The 23,777-nt window shown below is 36.1% G+C and overlaps 2 protein-coding genes across 4 annotated transcripts in view; one reads left to right on the top strand and one right to left on the bottom strand.

Moving 5' to 3' along the window:
* The window catches only part of LOC144629857 (doublesex and mab-3 related transcription factor 3, truncated-like), a 34,559-nt gene extending 11,073 nt beyond the window's left edge, over positions 1 to 23,486 (bottom strand). The window contains exons 1-2 of one of the 3 annotated variants that reach the window (XM_078488091.1): positions 23,468 to 23,486; positions 3,613 to 3,709 (exon numbers count right to left, since the gene is read on the bottom strand). The gene's annotated coding sequence lies outside the window, so the exon portion shown is untranslated. Of the gene's footprint in view, positions 1 to 3,612; positions 3,710 to 14,089; positions 14,298 to 23,467 lie in introns of those variants that run through there. The other 2 variants (XM_078488090.1, XM_078488092.1) reach the window with 2 other exon arrangements.
* The window catches only part of LOC144630525 (doublesex- and mab-3-related transcription factor 3-like), a 69,907-nt gene that overhangs the window by 15,657 nt on the left and 30,473 nt on the right, over positions 1 to 23,777 (top strand). The gene's annotated exons all lie outside the window — the stretch shown is intronic.

A 23,777-nucleotide genomic window follows, 5' to 3' on the forward strand; every position in this document is an offset into this window, starting at 1 on the left:
ACAGGATTTCAATCAGTTTTTAGCTGATATATTAGCCCTTTCGAAACTATATTTCGGTATCTGTACAGTCTAAAAATATAACCGAAATTTTTTCCCAAGACAATAAATTAATTGTTGTAAGATTCTTCGCCTAATCCCGGCGAATCTTATTTTCGCGTCGCATAACTGTTTGTGACTTACAGAAGTTTAAAAGCAAAAACAGATGTCTTTGTGCTTTTGTTGTTAATAAACGTCCTTTTGACATTCTTAAACAAGATTGAAACGGCAAGAAACTATAAGCACACACTTTCGAGAAAATCAAACATAGCTCTCACATATTTCAAGCAATATTAATTTTTGCATTACATAAATCAACATTGCTCGGTTTTATATTGTTCGAAGGCTTAATGCCATCGCTAAACTACTTGATTTAATGCTGTATGCTATGAAATAAAGTGACAAAACCTAAACAATTGTGTTTGAACACCCGTCCACAAAGGACACTACAAGACTGTTTATCATATCAACGAAAATTGCCTTGTTTTGAATAGCTTTCACAAAAACGAATTCTCTACAGATTTTGACCAAGATCATTGCATTTCGTTTGGTACGGTACTAATCGCTTAATGTTTCTTAGTTAAATTGAAACTTTTAAAACAGGGACAGTTTTTAAAACACTTTCTGCTTGCTTGACAGTTCACTGCGCGTGAAAACGTGATATATTGTGATATATATGGTGATATATTGAGTTTTAAAAGTCCCCAAGCCACCCAAAAATCAAATATTATTAAATTTCGTGACTTCTTGTTTGTGGTTTGAAGGTTGCTGAAAACTTTCAACACAGCCCAATTAACAATGCCGCGATAACAGACCTCTTCCGAGACATTTTGGATTTTTGCCTTAATTTTACTGAAGTAAAATTCTCGTTATTATTGAGATCACGCAATGCCATTTTTGTTCAAAACATTCATTTTGATATTCAAATTTTCTTTTTTACACACTCTCCCAGCAAATGGAGAAATTTTGATTTACAAGAACACCGTTTCGAAATGAGACCAGAAAAGGAAACAAACTTACCTAAATCGAAAGAGGCGACAGTAATATTTCTTGAGTTTTAATTAAAAAAGCTATCATAAATTCGCATACAGTTTCATTCCTATTCGAACGCTAATTACAGTAGTTTATCCTGTATCTTTGAATATCATTTCCTTCCCATGTAGCGAAGTGGCCTTTTGTGCTTTCGTGTTAATAGGTGGCCATATGGAAGGAGCTGCGACCTTCTATTAATTGAAGAGCGTAAATCGCTCTCTTTATTACTTTTGCTTACTTGGTCTGGCTAAGACAGAAAAGTACCTCCGGTTAAAAGTATATCACTTTAGGAAACTGAAATTATATTGAACTGCCAGCTGATGTAAATAGAAAAGCGTTTATGACTTGCTTATAAAGCGCCTAACCACTATTCGACAAAAATTTGACTTTCAAATTTGTTAATCTTGCCTCCAGGCGAAAGAGATAAAAATTTTAATGAAAGCTTTAAGGAGACAGAAAACAATGTCCTTGGGTCGTTTTGTTACATTAGAAAAGGTTTTGTAACCGAGCAACGGGTTTTATTCGTGAAAAATTGTTTTGAACTCTAATAGAAAAACCATGGTGTACACCAGCGTTCAATACTCACAGAATTGATCCTATTTCGAGCACTCTCAGTATCTCACGTACATGGATATTTCGACAGATTAAGCCTGACTATTATATCTTGTACTTAACAAAGTGTCTGACACATAATCAACTAAGTAAATGTTTACACTTCTCGCCAGTGCTTGTTTATTTTTCTTGGGCATGCTCAAGTCACACGCTATCAGCTATAGAAAGAGTTCAAAAAGTACACCCGAAGATCCGGTATTAACGTTTCGGGCGTTCGGCCAACACCCTCATAAGCTTACGGTTTGACCCTCGACGTCCTAAACTTTGCCGAATGCTCACGTACTACGCTTCATGAGCGATAAATATTGCTCTTTCGCGCGACGAAACTCTTGCGTTATGCACTTATATACTAGTAATGTTTCCTTGAATGTGTTGCGAACGTGATGTCCTAACATCGCTTTTGAATGGTATCCAGCGGCGTAGATTTGAATGGCTTCCCACGCGCGCGAGTGCATTAAAAGTTTTCTTCGTGTAATAAAAACTCCGCGCCAGCTGTGAACTGTATCTTGCGAACAAAATAATCCCTGTTTCTTTCGACTTGATACTTGATTTGCCAGTGTGTCGCATCGCTAACAGACCCTTGTTTAATCGCCATGAAAGAGAAATTTCTGAACGCGTGCGGCCAGTAAACCGACACAGAGCGATGCAAGTGCAATTGATTGGTTTTATGCCGAGTGGTCACGTTTGACCGAACACTGGTTCCTGACCACGCGATGTAACTGTGTACACACACGCGATCGCAAAAAAGCCACGTATTTTCCAAACTTTTCCCAAGACGCTATCAAACGATAAAACGTTACAACGCGCTTCGACTAAAACGCGCTGTTTCTTAATTTCGCAAAACAATAACAATCCCGGGCTATGCACACCTGATCTTCTTTAAGTCGCTTAGTTGTACAGGTAATATGCAGCTAAATAAAACCCCGAAAAAGCTCTTCTGTTTTTATTGACAAGCATTATTTACAACAAAGACAGTTTTAGCTACAGCGCTATATCGCAACATTTGTATTATCACTGCGCGAACAAAAATGCATATAAATGAATGGCCATATTGGCTAGCATCGAGTAGCAGTACTGTACAATTTCGTCGGAAGTCACTTATCGAATCTTCAAGGCCGTCTACGATTACATATCATTTCTTGGGTGTTACAAAAATAGCACCTCCGATTTTTCTCGTTGAAACAACGCGAAAATAGATAATTCGATTTGTAAATAATTTATTCTAAAGTAACGGATACCTCTTTGTAAACGCATCGAGTTAACCAAGCTGTGAAAACCTGCTCAAGATTTCGCCGTCAGAAATTTGCGTGAACATTATTTCATACCATCTACGGCTAAAAATAGCGAGTTGTTTTAAGTGTACATATTCCACGATCCAAGACCCAGAATATTCTATTACTTTTTACCGTAACATTATACAAAAGAGTACACTTCGAGGTTAAACTGATAGCTCATCGCTAAACCAAAAGTCACGAAAATACATTTTTCTTTGGCAAATTATTTTGCAAAGCTGCGCCTTAGCGGAATCAACAAGAGCATGTAATCGCAATTTTTTTAAGCCGCGTTTTTTGTAACGAAGCGCGCCTTGCGTAAATTCACTAACATACGTTTTTAAGGTGAACTGAAATAACAAAGAAAGGCTCGCATAAATGGCCAATTTTTTTTTTCTCTATCTCTGCGACCAGTTTTCTGGCCGAGTTGTTCTGGCTCTGGTCAACACACGCATAATGCAGAAAAAGGCAGAAATTTACTTGTCTATTACCGCCATTCTTCGCGCCGAATTGTTATTCGAAAGCAAAGCAAACTCTCTGTAACAACGTTGCAAACTTACATATTCATACAGCTAGCATCTTGCATATAACGATGACAGAGAAGTGCCCTTAAAACAATTACCACTCACAAGCTAAAAATCAGAGCGGTTTGGTTTCTCACCTGAAATTTGGAGTGTTGTAAGCGGATTGTCTTCGGTGAGTTTTCCAACTGTTTAGCGCGTTCGTTGTGACTGCTATAAGAATCAGTCAACCGCCACCTGAGGTGATGTAAGTAGAAACACGTTTTCCCTTTACTACCTGGGTTACTAAAATACCATACAAAGAACAGACAATGCAACTGTCAATTACATTATGTTAAAAGGTTTCATTGTGCTTGTTCTCGACCACTCACGGCGCTGTATTGTGCGTGACCAATCACAAGGCACGATGCGTGTCTGCACGTAAACTCTTGTACAATTATTGGGCGCCAACGCAATTGATTTACCTTCGTCAAAATCCAATACAGCGAAGCAAGAAAATAAACTAGCTTTCAAGTTAACAATTTCCATAAAGATCACATTTTTGTTTGTTATTTGGTAGTGGAAAAATTTTCATAAAGCTCTGTTAAAAATTGGGCTTTACTACATTTGGACGTGCTTGTGGCTTATGACTGCATTTACGTTTTTTGTAACCCACTAAAACAGAAATATAGTCACTGAGCACAACATCCTTTTCCGCAAGTGTCAGGTTTGTTAAAGTCAAAATGATATCAAACAAATATATCACGGATTTGTTCGTTTGCGTGGGTGTGTAAGCGATATACTAAGGGCAAGCAAGTCCTAATATAACCGGGGTAAATTTCTGAAGCTATTTCCGTATAGCTGAAAACTTTAGGGAAGTAAATATCGGTCAATCAATGGCGCTGGTATAAAATGAAATTATAAAATCCCACTACACCCCCAAAACCTTCTTTTGCCCGTATTTTGAACACTACTGGTGCAGAATTTATTCAACAGTTTTGAATTACACTAGATCCCCATGGCAGCATTTTGATAGATATTTATGGCCTTTTAATGTTTGAGCGAGCTCCCTCTCAATCATCGCATGTATTAAAGACTATAAACAAGTTGGAATTAATATGACCTGTACAGACGTCGCTCCGTTTTATCGTTCACAGGTGGTTAACTGACATGAAATGGCCATCCGCATTATATAAGTTTGTTTCACCCTCTCTCATTAAGAAAACAAAATCATTATTTTTTTTCATTTATTTTTTTATATGAAAAAAGTCTTTAATTAATCAGTGCCAAAGAAAAATTCTGTCTTGTTTCTGTTTCGTTAATCTTTCCGGGCTATTAATAAAACTAAACTGAAAAACGCGTTCGGATAGAGAAAAGTGTAAAGTACGAGGGACATTCGAAACATTTACAGCTTAATGGGTTTTTATAAGACTTTGAAATGACCATCACTTCTCTCTTCTTCAGTGAGTCATTATTAATTAAGGCAATTTTCTAGGATCTCTTTAAAGGTATCGAGAATTTGCCGATAGCAATCGCGACTAAGAGGCGCCAATAGAAAAAACTTAAGTGTAATTTAGAGATTCTTGGGAAAAAGTAAAATAATTTTCCAAGGCATTTCGTTAGGTGAAAAATTTCCTCTTTGCTCGCCATTTCCTCTAAAATTATACTTTTTGGACAAAAGAATCGTAAATGAGAAGGATATTCCGCATCCTAGCTCTTTTTAAAAGACTTCAGAAATTTCATGAACAAGGAGAATGTAAAGCCATTTGATGACTTTCTAACGACTTATCAAAAGCTGCTGGCCTTGAAGGTATATGCGAATTCATTGCGACATTCATAAATACATTTTCCTTTTAAAAGAGAACACACAATTATGGTTGTGTTCTCGCCGTAAAGAGGGATACTGATTTAAAATATGAAAATTTAGTTCGGCTAGAATGAAAGGTCTTTTTACCCCAAAGATCGAGTTGGAAAAAAAAGAGAATTTGCTGACCATGCCGTTCAGTACTAACATCGTAAATAACTTGGAAAATCACAGGAATGAAATAATCGCTCAGGGCGCTCAAACTGTTTACATGTCTGCGACTAGAATTTCATACATGAACTACTGTTATGGCTTTCATTTAAAAAAAAATCATTTAACTCTCAAGGAATTGAAGCTTGTTGAAATTTTTCTCAGTTTCATGTACAGTTTTTAAAAACTTTGAATTGGCTGAAATGAGGGCACTTTCATTTAATGTTCCGACGCGTTGGCGTCTATCGTTAATCATTTTCTTGGCATTTTTGATTCTTGATTTCGGATTCCTGTAATGAAGTTCTTTTGTTCTCCCTCTAAATCAGCTTTCAACAAGACAATTGAACAAATATGATATTTCGCAATGAGCCTCCATGCAATACGCCATTTATTAACTGTTTTACAATTCAGTTTCGACAGTTGTTGTGTTCAAAAGTCAAAAAAATAACAATCAAATGTTACATATCGTCAAACGTGGAATACTTAGATTAAGAAGTTAAAAGCTTATCTGTTTTTCGTTTCTTTATGATTCGAGATATTTCAAGTTAACATTACTAAGACACCGAAAGAACAATAAATATATTTTAGCTCATACCGCGACACCTGGTCATATGAAAAATAAATAAACAAGTATTGAAGTCTAGAAGATATTGGTTTTACTGATGCACAGTTATTAATCAATGTAAACGCCGTTTATCGTCACATATTAAGTAAATGGTTAACGCTCATCATTGGTTGGGCGCGTTTTTCGTATTTTTTTGATATATATGACAGCCATATTGTTAACTCAACAGCATCCGAATGATTGCTGGTTATTGTTTCGTTGGTAGACAATCTCTGTAGGAGTCCACAGATTGGTTCAGGTGCTGAACTCGCTAAACTGCGTTTAACATATTAGTTGAGTAAGGAAGTTGGCATCAAAAATGATTATAATTAACAATGCATTTGCCGGGTAATAAGGCGCTGACTAAATGATTGGTACACGAATGACGTCACAGTTTTACCACTTTCGCCTATGATCTCCATGGGTGTTCCAGATATTAGAAAACTTGTTTATGTTACTCAGGTGTTGCAGTAGTTAAACACGCTTATATTAAGTAAATGAGAGCCTAGCAAAGTGAAAATCACAAAGCTGTCTGTTCTGCGTCTCCTATAGCTCTAGTTGATTGAGAAAAGGGGAAAACTTCACCAATAAAATAATTACGAAGACCCAGGTAATTTTCATGTCTCTATTCATCCGCAGACAAACTCCATGGGTGTTTCTAACGAGGAGATGCCAAGTTTTTCTTTTAGATTGCTTCAGGTGTTAAAATTGTTAACTACCTTATTAGCAAAACGTGCGACTTTTCATGATCTTAAAGCTACAAGATTAGACTGTCTGCTCTTCTCTCGAACCCAAACCACGGGGCTACACGACGAAAGAAAATTTAAGGCCATTGAAGTAATGTTATAAACTACATAAAGACGCTCTAACCAGTTTGAGTCGGATAGCAGGAGCCATAAGTTGAAATCAGGGTACCTTCTTTCATAGCAAAACTCAATGCGGGTACAATGTTTTTTAAATGCACAAGAGTAGAAAATTTTTAGGCTATGAAACACAGTTTGGTAGCACAAACGTGTCGCTCGAAAAACAGACATCACAAAGACATTTTTATGCGGTTTGAAAGCGCGTTTGCTAAAAACAATCGCTCTTTCGGTAGACAATAGAGAAACACTTTGAATTACTGCTTTTATATGAAAAAGGACAAACAACAAATCACCGCGAACATTCCTGATTTTCTTCAGCTATTCAATTTGGCGCGCGTCTACAGTGTATTGAGCTTGTAAATTAAAAATTGTGAAAAAAAGACCGTTGAAAGAAAATTGATAATCAATCAAGACGTATGATTACCCGTCAACAACTTCCATATTTACTTATCGGTTATCAATTAAACAATTAATCATTGCAGAATGCGCTTGTTTCTTATCGACTTCCTGATCTCTTTGTTCGTTTTCTCAGCCTCGTGGTAAGTGATATATCCCTACATGATGCCATTCTGAAGTAGAATTTAATTTATTTACCTATTAATATTTTCTCTTCCCTTGAGCCAAATATAAAAGATCATGAATTTGTGACTTTAACTAGTGGATCCTTGGATGAAACCCTAGTGTGTGACCATTCAAATGAAAGTCACCAGAGTTTTATGTGGAGTGTTGCTTAACAAAGCGGCGCTAACTTCTGTCGGTGGATAGAACCCCAGTGTGTGACCATTCATATGAATGCTTTTGAGTAGCACAGTTTCTAGAGATTTTGATGTTTTGACTATCTTAGCTTAGAGTATTTTGAAATCTCGGAAAACTGGGAACATTTTTAATTTTGAGGTAGAAGGTGGAGACACAGGTTGGAGTTATAGAGTAAAAACAATCCCCCTTAATGGTCAGTTCCTCAATTTTCATAAGCTCCTCACCTAAATGTGTATTGATATTTTAGAGCGTCTGATTTTAGATGCTAGAAATTGTTTAGTAACAAACACAAAAATGATACTGAGAAAACTGGTGGAAATCAAGCATGATTATAAAACGTTTCTTCAACGTTTTCACACCTTTGATTTGTTCAGTTATGTTTTTTTACTTAGCCATTGCATGAGAAACAATTCTTTTTCAGTATGCCAAACGTGATCATCACATATTTTTTGACAATGTCAAATAGTTTGTCTAGATATATGGGAGTGAAATTGAGTGGCTGGGGCCTTTGATGTTTGGGGGGACGAGGGGTAGAAGTTGGCGAGGAAACTTTTAACGGTTTGTTCACCTTTGAGCTCATTTGTCCGTCGTTAGTTACAAAATTAGCTGTTTGAAGGGTAAAAATTTGACGCCGGTCCGTTGTCAATGGAAATCAACTGTAGCGTTTGGGCAGATTTAAAAATCACCTCGCATCAATCAAATTTTAGGTACCATCAGGTCACGAAAACAAAGAAAATGGCTTTACTGGGGAAAATATTTTATCTCATAGGAGCGAAAATCTTCAGAACCTTACAAACATAATAAAAGATCATAATGGAGTATAGAGAATTGATCATTGCTCCAAACTTGGGGTGACCGCAAATGTTTCGGTCTGCCGGTTTTGAAGTCATCATGGATTGCACCTGCTCAATTGAATAGTCCACTGGAATTTCAAGCTTGTTCTCGTTTAACTGGTTAAACAGCAAGTTCTTTGTTTTTGCTTTTTTGTTAGAAAGCGCCAATTTAATTGCGTAGTCTGGGATAGAACAAAAGGACGATTCTATTCGGCTCGCGACCGGGAAAATGATTGCATAACTAGCTCATAATGGGCGTTCAAGTTACGACCTATTTTAATCATTTCACTCTCCAGGAGTAGGCCTTGAGAATATTAAAGTTGCGCTAACTTTTAATTTTGTGGGTAAAATCCTGGCATGTTACCATTCAATTGAAAGCTCTTGGGCAGTAGTTTATTGCGGTGCTGTTAATTTTCTTATATTTTCAAAATGAAAATTTGGGAATTATCTATGCAATTTTCAACTTGGTATGGCTACACTATATTCAGTGAGTTCTTGAATGGAAAAATGGTTAATGAGAACTGTAGGTCATCAAATTTAGGCTCATAGAGTGTTTGAAATTATTTTCGTTTACTTGACACACGAATTTAAAGTCAAATATTAGCAATTGTAGACTTATAGGTCAAATTAAACAAGTTAGCTGACCTGAGTTTTCGCCAGAGAACGGAATATTTAGAGAAGTTCAAGGTCTTGGTATATTTCATCTAACATGGCGGCAAAACAGGTAAATTAGGCATTTTCTTCATTTTTTCATGTAGTTGTTTTGGAAAACGGGATACCCTTTGATTCTTTATTTGCATGCCACTAAAAAGAGGAAATTTAGGAAAATTTCAAATTAAATCCTAATATAAGTAATTCAGTCTATATAGGTTTAATAAATTATTCTAACCGGGCGTTTGCCAACTTGCCTCGAACCAGTTGTTTTCTATTGTTATTATAATTATCAAGATCATTTTCGATTTATCACGGGGTTCGGTCCGGGGCTAAAGAAAATGAGATATTTAAACAATTTACTTGTAAGGAACTTCAATCATTTGTATAAAGCCGCGGTGTCTGAACCGCAAATCAAACAAAATTGTGTTTTAATTTTCATTTAAAAACAAATAAAATGCATGAGAAACCACAAATACTATATAGTGTAGACTGGGGTTTATGCTAATCCCTGGTGCAAAATTAAAGAGAAACAGCAGACATGTATAGAAATTCCCAAGTGAACCAAGTTCTTATATTCCGGTATCATGAGTAAATGATTTATGGTTTTATCAACAAAATCATGTTTGTTGGAGGGTTTAACGACTTTCCCCAAATGATTTTGCTCATACTTGCTTCAGAGTTTCGTGATCAGCGAAAATATTTTAACTCAAGAACAACAAAGATATTGAGTTGTTTTTTGGTCAATCAGAGACAAAACCGGCAAAACCAGTTTTGATTTGCACTAGTCTGTGCGAAAATTGAAAGTCCTGCTTGCAACAATTCAAGGCGTAGGCATAAACCCTCAATGATCGTGTCTTCTATTTTTTTCTACTGAGTTTAAGAGAAACGATAAAATGCAAAGCTTTAAACTTTAAAGAAAACATGTTGGTCTTAGAAAAAAATCAATTCAAACCTTCATTCTCTAAAAGTATTAACATTTCAAATCTCCTTACGAAGGCTAGAAAGGTATTGAGAATAAGAAATCATCAGATACAGCTACTGTGATCAATCGATAAAATCACACGATTAACATTGGAGAAAATGTATAACAGTCTTAGGAGAATTCGTATTTGAATCTTTCAAGGGTTAAAACATATGCTTGTGTTTCCAAGTACAGTGCTGTTTTGTGTTTATGTTTATACACGCAGTCGACTTTGTACCTAGCTGAAGTTGACCGTTTCAAAAGGTCCTTCAATAACGGATATTGACTTAAAGTTGCTAAGAATAATTCATTGTTTGCTATTGTGTAGATCCATGGGAAAAGCCAAGGGACTTTTGAATTTACCACAAACTTAATTAGTTTCTCAGAAAACAATGAGCTGACAATACCAAAGCCTTGGGCTGTTTTTGAATGCTTTCACAGTGAGTTCTTACAATAAATTGAAAGCCCAAAAAATTAAAACAGAGCGTCTCTATCGAATCCTCTTTACTAAATAAACACGTGAAGTGATTTATCACTTTTCACAATATTTTGTAAAGAACGTTTTGTAGATGTTATGAAGAAATATCATCATCAATGACTCTTCACGTGTGTTCTGTTAATCGCAGCGGTTAACAGTTATTCATCGAAGTGAGGTGAATAACGTTCGATATTAACTGGGCTGCAAATGTAATGTCAATTCCACATCAGTTATAAATATCAAGGGAAACACGAATCTTTTTTTTTTTGTTTTGTTTCTTCTTCAGTTTTATTCAACGATGAGTCTGAAGAAAGAATCTTTCTCGTCTATATAATGTCAACCTTTGCAGATTATCGCTTAGCCAGTAGAATGTCTAGCTAATTACCCAATTATTACACACGGAAAAACAGTTCCGATCATGTACTCTGTTTATTTTGTCCGGTTTTCTGACAACTTTTATCCGTGATGAACACGTTGCTAGGGAGTAACTGAACAATAAAGTGTTTGAATGATCATATTTACTCAGAAGATTGATCATGAACAACAAGGGTTTCTAAACAAAAAGACACAAAATGTCTGGCTTGAAATTGAAAATGTGTCAAGCCAAGATGGAGTAGTGTTACCAGGCAACAAGAAAACTATTTCCACGAGAGTATCTGAGTTCAAAAGTTGCTAACATCCAAATTATGTTAACCAATTGCTTGAAGAAAATAAGACTTGAAGTGAAGCTAACTGCATGTTAGAAGCATTTTAAGTTAGATACGACATTTATTTTTTCGCTCAGATATATTCTTAACCTTTCGAAAATGTTGCGAGAAAAGATTGACTTATTTTATACTTGTCAAACTTACAAAGGGCCGTTATCAGGATTTACTACCACTTATCACACAGTCGGTGAGTCCGCAACATGATTGTTAAAGTCTCAATGAAGCGTTTAAAAAGCAAGCACAAAACAGACAGCGCTGACTTGGTCTAACTCGAGCTCGACATCTCGGCGCCGACAGAAATATGGAAGGCAGACCATTAACGGGTTAATTTTATGTTGAACAGCCGGTATGGGTAATTATTTCACTCCATAGAGCGCTAATAAATTTTCTTTTATGCACTGAGAGCTCAGCAATGCATTCAACAGGTAACAATGGACGTAACAGCAAATGATTGGTTTGTAAAACCGCGCAAACATGTTGTATTGTTTAAGGCAACTGTAAAAAGATATTGAATTCGAAGAAAAAGCACGCTTCATACAAACACAATTGAGTTTTAGTTTTTCAATTTAGTGTAGTGCATCGCACAGTAATACCGACCTAACAGACTTTTAAATGAACTTAACCAGTTGAGTGGACGTTTTTTAATTTATTTTTAGGAAAGATACCCGTCAACGTTTGAGGAAGACAAAAATTGTATTTCATGAATAGGTTTCAATTGGAATCAGTAAAATATATTTTACCAAGCTTTACACAGCTGTTTGGTGGAAATGAATTGCGTGTTGTTTGCCTTGAATTGTAATTTTGAAGTTGTTGGCTACTTAGTAAGTAATTCTCACACTCTTCTACACAAAACACAAAAGCGCTTATTATCACGGAACGGTCATAATCACGCGCGCAAACTGTTTAACTAACACGCTAAATGTAGCGTAACATACAATGAATAACGAATATGCATTAGACAGAGACTTAACTAAACACTGCTGAGAAATTTCCAGAACACAAAGATATACCCAAATTTAGGTTTCTACGGCTAAGACCATCCCCAGCAGCTAAACCAAAAATTTGGCCGAGTCTGCTGTAACTTGCTTAATATTGGATGATGATTTCATCAAAATAAAACTGAATCAATGGTAGAGTTTTTAACCTTTAGGCCCGAACTGAAAAAGCACTTTTCTAATTCACAGCTATAAAGAAATTCGACAAAAAAGAAAAATAAAACGGCGAATTTCAATGAAAATTGCTTTTTTGAATTGTTTCTCTTGGCGGTTTTTTTACTAAGATAACCAGTCTTCAAAGAAAATGGAAGTATGAATTAATAATGCATCTCCAGTGAAAAGCTGGACTCGCATAAATTATCGCCTGAACAATGGCTTTTATTTGGAGTTTCGCTCTCCCTTGGTAACTCACGACAAACCGTTTGACTTCGTCTGAGACTGTTTAAGCTTTCGATCCTAATGAAAATACCCAGCGCAAAGTTAACTTTTAACCAGTAGTGTTTTAGAACTCGCTCGAGCTGATAAATTCGTCTTTTACCCGGACTGGTGTTAAGCGCGTTATATTGGCACTCGTAAATCCAACTTTTCACGCAAGGTCACGCAACTAAGAACCTCGTTGTCGATTGTTTAAGTTAACTGTTTTCCTTCTGGAAAATTAAAGCGAACTCGGTTAGAAACTGCACGGGTTCGCTACCAAACTTCAAAGATTTTAAGATGGCGCATTCAAGAACTTTCGTAGATTTTTGACAGGGTGTTTAAATCTTTCTTGCAATATATTTGCGCGGTTTTATTTCTGTAGCCAAGGTTTCATTTTTTTTTCGAAGCACATGTAATGATGAAATTACTTCGCAACTTCGCAGAACGGATATAACTGTAAATCGCTGCGAGGAACCCTTAACCCCAAATTGCCACCCGCCTGTTTTTCTTGAATCACATGTGTGGATAACTGTCGCCTCACAAAACAATTTTCTTTGTTGGGGTCTTAGATTCCCCAGCTTTTTTAGTGAATGAAATAAAAAAAGAAAACTTAGCTATCCGTGGTCGGTATACCCTAATCCTGTTTACGATCTTATAATGACTACACGTTCCAGATCGTGTTTAGTTGTAATCGAACTTTTTCTCGCTGCAGGTGAAATTCGTGTCAAGTCAATTTTGTTACGCAAGCTTAAACAAGCATAAACTTCAGTTTTCTACTAAGGTCCGGTACTTGGTGAAAATGACAACTCCATCTTACAAACATGAGACCAAAATTTTGCGATCAATTCGTCGGGTGGAAATATTTGTTAATTCGACGAAAAATGTAAAACGATGTTAGTGCCCCTTTAGCAACACTATACCAGCTATTGACTTGTCGCGACAACATAAACTGAATTACATTTCGCTGCAATGAAATTTTGAGCCAGAATTTTGCTAAGAATAGCCAGAATTAAAACACATCTGATAGCTTAGAAGTACACACGCACATATAACTGTTTCGAGAAGATATATAAGACAAAACCGGGGTAAACTTTGTAAATATGTACTCTATATTTAAATACGTAATGTTTGATTACAAGATAAACAGGCTTCAAGAAACCATATATCACTTTACACGAAAATCGTTGTTCTCGTAAAACCTTGACACATTTCGGGGAAATTATGACGGGTTGTTAATCAAAACGATGTTAAAGGGTGTTAATACTTCGAGCGAAGAAATGTTGAAATGGGGATCGCGAAATTAACGCACTTAATAAATCATAACAGAATTTGTAAGTAAACCACTAACAAACTCACCTGAAATATCCGAATATTAACTGCACGCTCAGTGTTCCGTCTTCTCGATCAATGTTACGCTCGCTGAGCTCTCAAAAGTCGCGAAGTCTCGCTGTTTCGAACCAAGCAGTGTTGCAAAGCCGTTTTCGAAACTTTTTAAGTGTTGATAAAGATACGCCTGTTGGGTGACTAACAAAAAGCCGACAATTACATTGTATTAAGGGATTTCATTGTTTCGTAAGCTTTCGTCACACCCTTTCATGCCTTTTGTATACAATACAAACATCAATTCGTACTAGATAATGTATTCAAATTTGCCATGACTTGTATTAACCACACGAATGTAGTTATCACGCGATATTGGAACGACTTAGAGTAACAGATGATTCGGACAGAGTTGTCAACGCGCGCCTTAAAAATAAGACAAAATGCGCTCTTGAAAAAAAGCGCGCGAAAAATTACATTTTCATTTCAGCTGGTGGGACAAGCAATGTGTTTACATATTTCACTTGAATCGGTCTTTCATTAAAGGCGCCCCACCGTTATGAGCTGCAACCAGTTATTTTAGAGCAAATCAATCTTAATTGAAACAAGAAACAAAATTTCCTTTTCAATTTGCGCTACGATTTTCCATGCTATGAAATCGCCCAAAATGAGCCATTAAAATCGCTTTCAAAATGAACCGTGTTGCCTTTATTAAATAGTCGTTTTGCAATGCAAATTCAGCCTCCTCTAGTAAATAATTCCTTTACCCTTCTTTAGCTTTTTCAAGAAAATTCGATTTTCGCATGTAGATTAGCATGACATGTTACTATTGTTAGGGACGAAGCTGACGTATTTCGATAGAAATTGCGTGTTTCAATCCACTACAAGCGAAAGCTGTTACGGAATGGTTAGAAACCCTCCTTGGACGCTCTATGTTTTTGATCTTTTGATGGGTTTCCTATGGAAAAAAACTTTTTCGTTTTCACCGAAGAATACTGATATAATACAAGCACGTATTATTAGCACGTCCGTACTATTGAAGAGTCATAACCGTTGAACCTTGACGAGCGAATCTGTAAACACATTTTGAGTAATGATATCATGACACAATTGTAGAATATTTGAATCGCGCGCTAAAGTTAAACTGCGGCAGTTTCAGTTATGAATCACGCAGGAATTGATGATCATGATCGCGCTTTTCAACATTGTCTTTCCCACGTATACAAGTAAAGAATGCTGCCTTTGATATTAACAAAGGGTATTTAGATCCCGCAAAATCCGTTATCTCTTTAATTGCGATAGACCAGGATAATATATAACATGTACAGACATTTATGGCCAATTTCATTGGCTCCTCGGAAATTAACCATTTTTCTTATTTCCTGTTGGGTTTTGCGGAAGAAAAAACGGTTACATTGATATCGCGAAACTATTCCGTGAATTTTCAGCGTTATATTTACTTCCCTGGCGTCCATGTGACTTGGATATGTCGACATGTATCTGGAAATAGCTCAATAATACGGTTCCAGTACTTAGAAAGCAATGCTTACTTTTCGAGGTTGACTGCGCAAGCGCTTCGGGCGTTTTCTGGTTGTTTGCGTCGCTTTGTAAATTCAACAAGTGAATGCATTTTTGTAAAGGTTACAATAAGTGGTGACATTATTATAAAGCCCTTTATTTCGTCTTATGTCAATCAATACTACACTAAATGAATCTTTTTTCATTACTCACTGTAGTGTAAAAGGTTTCGTGAGGCGGGGTGGAGAACAAAAATAGAACTACATTTTGCACGAATCGTTTTGAACCGCCCCAAATCCCGGAATTTGGACGGCACATGCCGCAAAATACTAAATATCATTTCGTGTTCCCAAAACGGAAATCTCATAATCCTTGATAAGCCGTAGTTATAGCTGCAGTTACTATGTTTGAAGTATTACTTTATCGTTAAGATGTTGACGCGTGACGTAGTTCAACCTTGAACTTTGTTTAATTACTTCATGTAAATTTCGCCCCACTTGTTTCCAAATCATTTACTTGAAAAAACTATTTTATATTGCCATTTACATCTAAAGTGCAAAACAAAATGATCCCAGACGTTTGGAACCTCTAAAAATTAGCAAACCCGACTAAAGTCATCAAGAGTCTCCAGAGTCGAAGTGTTCATGTGTGCACGCATCATTCCATTTCAAGGGCTTTGACTGAAGAGCGATTATTAAATGAAAATGGCGGCATTCCAAAAGGGCATTCATGGCGACCAGGTTATAATTAGCCTTTTTACCCTTCGAGCAATTTCAAAAAAAAAATTTCATAGTTTAAATCGCAACACGCAATCACAACTTCTTGAGCATGAAATGTGCGAATTATTTCAGCAGAGGCGGATGCCTACCTTAAAATTTGCTCTTTGTTCAAGAACCGCAAAAAAAAATCGAAATGGCGCTTCCGAAATTCCACACGAAATGTTTGCTGCTTAGTCGTACAGTAATTTTTTCTTTAAATCTTTAAGCAAATAGCACTTTGTCTACGATTCGTGGGATTCCAAAAGCGATTTCAATCGGACAATTCTCTAGTCAATATTTCTTGTTGTTTTGTAACGACTAAGTAATTTTTGTCTGAATTTCTCTATCATTGACGCAAAATTATCTATCAATTCGACTTTGAACCACAATTAAATTTTTTAATGACCCCAGCTTTCTTTAATGTCATAAGTGGTTTGTGCAGCATTTTGCTGAAGGACTCTTCAAATTCTTTTAAGCTCTTTTACAGTGTTTGCCACCAGGTTGGTTTTACTCCCGGCCACCACACATGCCTAATGTATATTACAGTTTTTAAAACCATGATAAGTTTGTTTCTAAATTTTGACGATATTTGCTTAAGAGACTGAAAACCACCATCAAAGTTGCCGCTGAATGTGTGCCAAGTTAAATTGACAGCATTCCTATCATAATTATATCACGCGTAAATTAAAACGTATTATAAGAGTTTCAGTTGTACGGATTTTAAATTCGATTTAAAAATGTAATCGTTTTTCACTCAAAAATCTGCTAAAGCTCAGAACCATCATCCTTACGTACTTTCAATCTTTCTCTAGCTCTCTTTAAACCAACAGTCAGAGATAAGACTTCAGATAAGTTTTTTCATTTCATTGTAACTTTTTGAAGGGAAAAGGGAGTTATCTTTTGATCGAATTTTAAAACCATTCAAACTCTTATAGTAAGCTTAGATTGCCCGTGCTCAATCATCTCGCATATAATCAAAGATGTAACTCGATAAAACTGGCTATTTTTACCTTTAAATTTGTCCTTGGCGACTATATAAAATATATGCAAGAGCTCCTTACCAACAGCATAAATTAAAGTCTAGCTGTAAAACAAGATAAATTTGCTGGGCACTCTGTTTTTGCAGAGTAAAATTCTTATTATGGTTATCCCCTTTGTAGAATGGAATACATAACCCCCAAAACCTCGCTATTTTTACCTATATCTGTGACTATAAAATATGCAGCAAGATATTACCCAGCCCAGAAACTTCTACAAAAAATGTAAATTTACATGAGCATTATTTAAAGACATTTCTGTGGCAAAGAGAAATATTTTTTACATACCAAGTATTAGAATTGCGAAAATTAATGAGTTAGTAAATGTGTATATTTAAATTTGTGTATTCAAGAACTTTTGTTTAATCTCCCTTCCACTTTCCTTCTTAAATGTAAGCATCAGTCCCTCACACTGCTTATCATGTCGAATATTTTACTGATTCAACATTCAGGTTTACAAACGATCTGGCACTTCTTATATCGGTCTGTCGCTTTGGTTTTGCCTTAATTTGAGTTACTAAATCAGCTTAATCTTCGACGACTCTATGCAACACATCGTATCAGGTGGGATTTCGCGCGCGAGAGCCAGCTTTGTTTCGCCAATGCTAAAGAAGTCACGCGCTCCTATAGCGAGTGGTTTATCTTTCCATGCCAGCGACAAGGTCCTGTCCTGCCAACCTCGTAAGCCAGGTTGCTGTACTGCACGTGATTACGAATTAATCTTGCTTACATTAAGTGCAAAAGCCGTATATAGATACATGCACAAATAAACAGAAGTGTATGTTTAAAAGTTGAATGAATTGTTTTCTTTATATTTCTCTGTTATGTAGTCACATGATAATACTAATCGCATGTTGAGTTGGCTCACCATTTGTGATTTAAACGAAGCTAAACATCATTGAGTTGGTTTTAATAATGTGCACATGCAGGTTTAATTAAGCTTTATTATCAATAAAAAAAAGCTTTATTATCCACGCGAAATGTTGAACAAATATCCGGCCTCTCTTGATAACTGAGTTACCTTTCATGAATATGGTCGCCTCTATGGCAGTTGCTTTTCTGCTTTAATCTTAATGCTGCTGCCTTAAACGCTTTTCGACTACTCAATTAACTTTTTTACTTTACGCGGCCGAATATATTAATGTCGTTATAAATTGTCAAGCAGCGAGGAAATAGCACATTGATGTAGCTCGAAAACACGAGTAAAAGTAAACGGCCCCCGGAAAGACTTCCTATTGTGTTAAAGCCTTTCTCTTGGTTAACTGAATTGGGAAAATCACAGGGAAAATCAGATTTGTTTATCCTTTCGATCTCCCACGAATTTTAAGTGAATATTTGCATTTATATACCTATTTTCTCATTTCAAGGAGTTTCTCTTTGTTAATTTCTCAATAATGTCTTCCGTTGCACGTGGAAGGCTCAAAGGACGGGAAGAACATTTAGTTTCACATCGTGCTGTTTTGTTCGTGTCGATTGTCATCCAACTTCAACCTGTTCTCATTCCTGACTAAAAATAACACATCTTATAGCCCGATAGGTCGTTATCCTTCAATAAGTTTTGTCTGACCTTGAGGACAAGGCTTTTATTTTAAGATATGGATCTAAGTTATAATATAGATTGAACTTAAATTGGTATGTTCAACAATAGTGCCAAAGGGTAATTATAAAGTCGATGTGCAGCCAGTCTGTAATTTTGGGCAGCATAACACCTTAATTGCAGCAATTATCTCAACTTAAGCTTTTCAACATTGATATGGGAAAAAATAAACCAGCGATCGAAGATCGAGTAGCTTCGGTTTCATCGCCATCTTGTTCTGAGGGGGAAACTTGATAAAAAGTTAAGAGCCATTCTAAGTTCGCACGCAGCATACGTTAGCCAAGGAATTTTTGCAAAGTTAACCTTTCCAGATGACTCGAACATTTTTAGTAGACTAACCGGCCGTCTAGCTATTCAAACGCACAAGCATGATTGCCTAAAGGCAGATACCGCACACGTATAAATAACCTGCGTCAAGCAAGAGAAAACTCATTTTCTATGAAACGAACGTCGGCCATGTTGGATACAAGTTCTTCATAGTTGACAATTAATGCAAGACCTGATCTTTTCTTTGACTAATTGGTAGCATTTTTCAACCTCTTTCCTGCAGTTTTCATATTATTAATGAAATTATAAACTTATTTTTTTAAAAATTATCTACTATAGAAAGCGCCTTCGATGCTTTGCGCTTGAATGAAAATAATCACGCGCTTTCATCGTGAACATGTGCGTCTGCACAAAATGGCTTCCAATGTTGTACGTGAGGTCACATAGGCAATGCGTGCACACGTAAAACCAATATCAAATATTTCCTACAGAAGATAATTTCCTAGAGATTTATATTCCTAAACCTGAAGATAATTGGCGAGAATTTTCTATGAGTAGGCGTGAAAATTTTGAAAACACGAAAATCTCAAAACTCGATGATTTCGTCACAAGTTCGACCAACTTTACATCTATGGTGGTATAGTTGAAATCGTATCTGAGGGGCACAAACATAGTGATGCTTAGAGACTTATCGGATAGTTACAGCTAGTTACATACATTACAACTGAGAGTTCTACGATGTTTCATCGGCCCGTAAACAACTTAAGATGATTGCGTTCTACAAGGTTTGAGTCTAATCATCCATGTAGCTGAAACCAATTTCAGATCTGCAGGCTAAAGCAACTGAAAGCAATGATTGGGTCTACAGTGAACTAATACTGAACTACACTGGACACTTCAAATTAAGACAAGTTTCGTACATTCAAAACTGGTTACTATGCCATATCAGAGGTGAATTAGGGCTCTTGGGTTTACTGGTAAAAACAAGAAACGAGACCTGTTTTTACAAGATGTTGAAGACTTATAATTCCTAAGATTAATCATTCAAATAAAGGCTGTTGAGCAGTACTTTCATACTGGCATATCGTTTATGATGTTGTACAAACTGGTAGCTCTCTGTGCAAAGCCTGGTGTGTGACCATTTCAATGAACACTATTGACCAGTACTTTGAGGTGGTTGTTATATATTTCATAATGATACAAAGTGGTTTTAACTATTACGCTGGTGAAAGGATGAGACGCTAGTGTCAGCCCAATTAGACGGTCAGCTATAAAGCAGTACTTTAAGGTAGTTCTGTTTCAGTCTGTAGATAAAACACCAAGAGAGTGTGGCCATTCACAAAGGAATTACGTTCTTATACAAAATTTCACTTTTTGAGTCTTGTAGGAATTCAAACTACAGGTAAATTAAAAGAATAAATAAATAAGAACATTCTTGTGGCACTTTGACCGGCTGTAAGACGCTACTAGACAAATCAAAATTTCCAGTCTTAGTACTTAATATACAAAAACTCAAATTTAAATGAAAGCATTTTTGCGGTACTATAAGTATGATTTTAGTGAAGATTTTGCCGCTAAGACGCGCTGCAAAGCCAATAACAAAACAACAACAAAGGAACCCGTTGTCATTTGTTCTTCATGTAACCACCGCAGTTTGATGGTCTTTGATATTAAGTTGCCCTGTGGTAAACCACCTTCGAATCGTTATGGAGCATTCATGCAAGGATAAAATATCCCCATTACATGTGATTTCAGACACGATCCCGTTCGTCGGTCTTTTCTCAGTTGCAAGAGCATCGAAATATGTTCTCTTCCTCGAATGGTTACATATTTTTTTCATTGTGGGTTAACGGCAGTACCGAAATTTATAGAACTAACGGCTCATTATTAATCCTTCTTAAACCGTCTACATCCTAAGTCAAATACCAGTTAATTAATGTGCTTATTACTTTAAAGTTTGTGGACAAAGCTCCAGGGTGTGATCAACCAAATAAAAGCTATTGAGTAGTACTGGTACTGTTTGTTATGTTGTACAAGGTGGTTCTACCTCTTAAGTCTGTAGATGAAACCCTAGTGTGTGACCATTTAAATAAAAGCTATTGAGCAATACTTTCATGTGGTACTGTTTATTATCCAATAGTAGTTCCAACTTTTAATCTGTAGATAAAACCCTAGTGTGTTATCATTGAACTGGAAGTTATTGGATGGTGCTTTCATGTAATTTACAAAACTCAAGATGTGGAAGCTCTTTTTAAGGCTGAATGTCTCCATTGTGAAAACGTCTGTTTATTTTGCTGTGCAAACTGCTCAAGTCTGTTCTACGTTTTGAGACTGTAGAGTATTCATCACCTGAATCACAGATAAGGTACTGAGCAGTACTTTCATGTGGTACTGTTTATTTGACTCTACAAGAGAGTAGTCTGCATTTTAACTCTGCGGATGAAACCCTATACTAAGTGTGTGACCATTTAAATGAAAACTATAGACCAGTGCTGTTTGTTTTTCTGCATGGCAAAATGAAAAATTATCCTTTTTTTGTCGTTTTATTTCATTTCATTTTAACTTGGGCACTCTTGCATAGGAGTGAAAGGGTTAATCACCAATTTATTATCATTGTGAATATATATCACTTAGCCCCACTGACGTGCCACACGTCTTGCTGTAAAAATTGAAAAAAGTTCTGAAGTTGTTGGCCAAAATTGCGTGCTAATTCGTCTCAGCTAGAATGTTGAACGGTTAACTGTCATTTCCGATCTCCATTTTATGGCAGGAACCGCTGTTGAGGAGATAAACCGTTAGTCGGCGCGTTGTCTTAAGCCAACACACTACACTTATTGACCTTACTGATGTCGAAATAAAACCGCAAATTATAAACAAAATGACTAGAATCAAAATATGTACAAATAAAGCCTTGAAAAACCTTAAATCGTTTGTTTTAGTAATATAAGAATTTACTCATACCGCGAAAGGAATATACGAGTCATTTTTGCAATTACTGTTTTATTTAAAATATTGTACAATTGTGTAAACGTGAGCAGAAAAACGTGAGTATGCGTGGGTGTAGTGTTAGTAGTACATAACGGGCCAAGTCGGGTCATTTGACGTGTTCTGAACAAACGCGGAACATTTGGCATGTCACGATTACATGATTTTGATTTTATTGATAAGCCGCTTTTAAATAGGTCGTAGGAGGGCTATTAAAGCTCTGGCGAGAAAAGACGTCATGTACTCTATCAAAGATCCTATGCGTATCACCTCATTTTTTACAAACCGCATTTAACGTAATGCTGAAAAGCTCTTGCAAGCTCTTACTTTCTAATCAGTTTCATGCCGATACAGTGCTTTCTGAAGGTCGTCATAAAGGCATCGATATTTTTACATTATTTTCAATTTTGTGGTGCGATAATAATATAAAAAAGATATTAAAAACGTTCCAGAGTGAAAGAATGTAATCTGCACTGTATCATGACTGCATACTATTTCTATACCAAAGCAAATCACCGACATAACGAACGCATGTTATTTGGTTGTAGCTATAGTTATTGACAACACTTTATATGGGGCTCAAATTTAGGCACATTACTCTTTATTCTCCATATTTGTGATTTCTGACTAATCTTCTCAGTTCAGACAAAAGTATTTCAATTGGTTCATGGTATTGATGCAAACTTGAGCCATATGAGAATTTTGAAAGCTCAAGAGGGCTCATCAATGAATACAGTAAGCGCTGGCTTGTAATGGTTCAACATAAAATGTTTGTGTTATTATGTTGGAGATGATATTTCGACAACTATTTGAACTATTTTTAAGAGTGAGCCTTCAAAGTTGTAGATAAATATAAATGTTTCGGGTAAACAAATTGCGAGAGACTCAGAAATTAAAAGCAAGATTCTTTTGTCCGCTTTTCCGCCTCTGAATTTAAAAATTTGTATGCTTATCAAAATGATACTGTCTATAGTACACGATGAATTTGTAATTAGTTTCGAGAACAGAAAAAAATGTCGAAGAGATGTTAAATAGTCACACAAATTCCATTCAACACGTTACAAAATGTTCTCGAATATCTGTCAACATAACCTTAGGCCGCCGCGCCAAGCAGATTCAATATATTGATACATGTACCAATAAATGTTGACTGAATGTTTAAACCATCCGTCATTGCTGTATTGGACACAGTAATAAATTAAAATGGTCAAGATTGATTTCAGAAGCATGTAAAAATATGTAACACGCTTACCTTTTCGCAGAATGATCGAAGGCGACTTCAACTGACCAAGTTATGTGAACCCATCAAATAATCCGTTGGGTAAACATTTGGCTTGCTTTACCAACTAAAGTTTGACAACTTCTGCTCTCTAATGTAAGTTTAATTACTGCTTAACTTCAAAACAGGGACCGGAAGTGCTTAAGCTAGAAACGTCAGCTATGCGTGCCAACCGTGCCCATCATGCATTGCACACAGTTTATTCCAAAGTTATAAATTGAAAATTAATGCAAGAAAATTGAAACTTAATTTTATACAGAGTTGAAATACGGTAGCTTCATCT

The sequence above is a fragment of the Oculina patagonica genome, chromosome 11 (assembly GCF_052425735.1).
Source record: "Oculina patagonica isolate OP01 chromosome 11, crgOcupat, whole genome shotgun sequence".
NCBI classification, from domain to species: domain Eukaryota; kingdom Metazoa; phylum Cnidaria; class Anthozoa; order Scleractinia; family Oculinidae; genus Oculina; species Oculina patagonica.